The sequence below is a fragment of the Salvelinus sp. IW2-2015 genome, linkage group LG4q.1:29 (genome assembly GCF_002910315.2).
Source record: "Salvelinus sp. IW2-2015 linkage group LG4q.1:29, ASM291031v2, whole genome shotgun sequence".
NCBI classification, from domain to species: Eukaryota; Metazoa; Chordata; class Actinopteri; order Salmoniformes; family Salmonidae; genus Salvelinus; species Salvelinus sp. IW2-2015.
Window position 1 is genome coordinate 89,236,896 of NC_036842.1, and position 4,204 is coordinate 89,241,099.

General features: G+C 42.5%; 1 pseudogene; it reads right to left on the reverse strand.

Annotated features, from left to right (window-relative positions):
- LOC111961056 (PDZ domain-containing RING finger protein 4-like) overlaps nucleotides 1–237 on the reverse strand; it is a 27,575-nt pseudogene extending 27,338 nt beyond the window's left edge.
- Nucleotides 238–4,204: the final 3,967 nt, after the last annotated feature.

A 4,204-nucleotide genomic window follows, 5' to 3' on the forward strand; every position in this document is an offset into this window, starting at 1 on the left:
CACAGTATCATTACCACCCCTCTCTCTCTCTCTATACAGTATTCATCTTACTAACCTCCTCTCTCTAATAAAACAGTATCATTACAACCTCCTCTCTCTCTAACACAGTATCAATTACCAACTCCCTCTTCTTCTTACACAGTATAATACTCAGCCTTCCTCTCTCTCTCTCTCTCTAACACAGTATCATAATCAGCTCACCTTCCTCTTCTCTGCATCTTCTCTAACAAGTATCATATCACCTCCTCTCTCTTCTATCACAGTATCATAATCAGGTTCCTCCTCTCTCTCTCCTCTCTAACACAGTATATAATCAGCCTCATCTCTCTCTCTCTCTCTCTCTAACACAGTATCATAATCAGCCTCCTCTCTCTCTAACACAGTATCATAATCAGCCTCCTCTCTCTCCTAACAGTATCATTACCAGCCAAAGAGGACGAGAAAGAATTGTATCCATCACACTTTCATTCATGAATTTACATTAAGGGAACGTGACTCCATAACTCAGAGCTACGAGTGTTTCTCTCCCACACAACCCTCCATCATCATAATAATAATAATAATAATGAGTTGATATTCAGCAACAACAAAAAAAACAATGACATTTTGAGATATGCTGCTTGTGGAAATCCAGGGTAATCAGAATCCTAACGACACCGTGAAAAAACGCCTTCAGAGAAGAAAACATTATGCCAAGCACGAACTACTAACTCAAAGCATACAGAATGTACTCAAGTAATCTGTAAATAGTCTATGTTTTCAATAGATAACATTACAGGTCAATGACGCCCCAAGAACCCGCTGAGGTTACATTACATTGACTCATCACATACACTGCTGCTACTGTTTATCTATCCTGTTGCTCAGTCACTTTATTTCTAGGTATATTTACATATCTACCTCAATTACCTCGTACCCCTGCACATCGACTCGGTATTACTACTTTTATTATTACGTTTTATTACTTTTCTATTATTTCTCTATTTTGTTTCTCTCTGTATTGTTGGGAAGGGCCCCGTAAGTAACCATTTCACTGTTCGTCTACACCTGTTGTTTTACGAAGCATGTGAAAAATAACATTAGATTTTACATTACCTGTCTCTCTGCTGCGGTCTGCAAGAACAAATCTTCCCAGAGTGTGTGTGTGTGTCCGATGTGTGTGTGTGTGTGTCCAGTGTGTGTGTCCTGTGTGTGTGAAAGAGCAAAGTTCCCAGTGGCTGTGTATACCACGTTGTGTTTGTCTGGTGGAACTAACACTGCTAGAGTAACAGTGAGAGCGAGGGGGCATGTTTCACAGACACACCCACCTCCGCCTCGCCTCCTCCTCCTCAAACCTGTACCCCTCCCTGACTCTCCTCCCTCCCTCCCTGACCCTCCTCCCTCCCTACCTCCCTCCCTCCCTCCTACTCTCACAGTGGGATTAAAACAACCCTTTGTCTCTCTACAATAGGGGTTAAACATTTCCTGGTATCAAATGAATGCTGCTAGAATACACTGAGTTGCAGGGTTTTTTCAGCCAAATCCTTTATCCTTTAAATTCTGGCAAAATATTTTTGGGATGGAACATCACACATGCCTGTCAGATAATTTGAAGACAAGAAGACAATATTCATGAATTTATCATGCAAAGCAACTGCCTCCCGAGTGGTGCAGCTGTCTAAGGCACTGCATCGCAGTGCTTGAGGCGTCACTACAGAAACAGGTTCGATTCCAGGCTGTGTCACAACCGGCCGTGACCGGGAGTCCCATAGGGCGGCGCCCAGCGTTGTCTGGGTTAGGGGAGGCTTTGGCCGGGGGGAGGGGGGTTTACTTGGCTCATCGCATTCTAGCGACTCCTTGTGGTGGGCTGGGCGCCTACAAGCTGACTTCGGTTGTCAGTTGAACGGTGTTTCCTCCGACACACTGGTGCGGCTGGCTTCCTGGTTAAGCGGGCGGGTATTAAGAAGAGCGGTTTGGCGGGTCATGTTACGGAGGACGCATGACTCGACCTTCGCCTCTCCTGAGCCCATTGGGGAGTTGCAGCAATGAGACAAGATCATAATTGGATGTTACGAAATTGGAGAGAAAAAAAAAGTGGGTAAAAAATGTAATAAATGTTGACTGACTGTCAGTGCATATTTCTGTCACCAACCAACAGGTAACAGCTTCCTCAAATCCCCTCCTGTTGTTCTAGCTAACTGTAAAAGTACCTGCTATAGCTATACGGTACTTCAACAAGATGAATGAAAATAGCCAGAGGCAAAAACAAACAACTTCCTTCCGTTCTAATCCAATCATCCAACCTGAAGACAGCCTACAGAGGAAGTAAAGTGGTCACCTACACTCAACAGATGGCCCATCCTATGACATCTAATCTACTTGATTTAGCCAACAGGAAGTTTATTGCCCACTCCTCTCACAGTGGTATTATTGCAGACATTTATAAGAATAGGTTTGAAAAAGCCTTTTGAAGTTCYTTAGCTATGGTCGCAGCAGGCAACAATGGCAGGGAGCTCTCCCTTTGAAAGAGTCACTATTCTATGTCCTCCCCAACCCAGAATAATACTCCTCCCTTCACAAAAGCAGTGAAAATGCAACATAATCTGTCTCAAAGCTCACTGTCCGACAGCCAGGAACAGTGATTTCGGGGTCTGAACTGAAGTGAACAAATGACGCCTACAACTTAGATTTTCACCACCACTCTCACAACTCAACATCTCTCTCAAGTGATTACTCTCTATCTGGTGTGGTTTCTCTCTCTCTTAAGTGATTACTCTCTATCTGTGTGTGTTTCTCTCTCTCTCATGTTCTCTCTATCTGTGTGTGTTTCTCTCTCTCTCAAGTGATTACTCTCTCTCTCTCTGTCTCTCTCTCTCAATGATTACTCTCTATCTATAGTGTGTTTTCTCTCTCTCTCAAGTGATTACTCTCTATCATTCAATTCAATTTCAATTTCAATTCAATTCAAGGGGCTTTATTGGCATGGGAAACATGGTGTTAACATTGCCAAAGCAAGTGAGGTAGATAATACACAAAAGTGAAATTAAACAATACAAATTAACAGTAAACCATTACACCATACAGAAGTTTCAAAACAAGAAAGACATTACAAATGTCATATTATATTATACAGTGTTGTAACAATGTACAATTGGTTAAAGCAACACAAGTTAAAATAAATAAGCATAATATGGGTTGTATTTACAATGGTGTTTGTTCTTCACTGGTTGCCCTTTTCTTGTGGCAACAGGTCACAAATCTTGCTGCTGTGATGGCACACTGTGGAATTCACTCAGTAGATATGGGAGTTTATCAAATTGGATTTGTTTTCAAATTCTTTGTGGATCTGTGTAATCTGAGGGAATATGTTCTCTCTAATATGGTCATACATTGGGCGGAGGTTAGGAAGTGCAGCTCAGTTTCCACCTCATATTGTGGGCAGTGAGCACATAGCCTGTCTTCTCTGAGAGCCATGTCTGCCTACGGCGGCCTTTCTCAATAGCAAGGCTATGCTCACTGAGTCTGTACATAGTCAAAGCTTTCCTTAAGTTTGGGTCAAGTCACAGTGGTCAGGTTTCTGCCACTGTGTACTCTCTGTTTAGGGCCAAATAGCATTCTAGTTTGCTCTGTCTTTTTGTTAATTCTTTCCAATGTGTCAAGTAATTATCTTTTTGTTTTCTCATGATGTTGTTGGTCTAATTGTGCTGTTGTCCTGGGGCTCTGTGGGTTGTGTTTGTGTGTTTGTGAACAGAAGCCCTAGGACCAGCTGCTTATGGGGACTCTTTCTCCAGTTCATCTCTCTGTAGGTGATGCTTTGTTATGAGAGGTTTGGGAATCCGCTTCCTTTTAGGGTTGTAGAATTTACGGCTCTTTTCTGGATTTTGATAATTAGTGGGTATCGGCCTAATTCTGCTCTGCATTGCATTATTTGGTGTTCACGTTGTACACGGAGATATTTTTGCAGAATCTGCATGCAGAGTCTCAATTTGTGTTTTGTCCCATTTTGTGAAATTCTTGGTTGGTGAGCGACCCAGACCTCACAACCTAAAGGGCAATGGCTCTATGACTGATTTCAAGTATTTTAGCCAGATCCTAATTGGTATGTTGAAATTGTATGTTCCTTTTGATGGCATAGAATGCCCTTCTTGCCTTGTCTCTCAGATCGTTCACTAAGCTCTGTGGAAGCTACCCTGTGTGCTGATGTTTAGGCCGAGGTATGTATAGT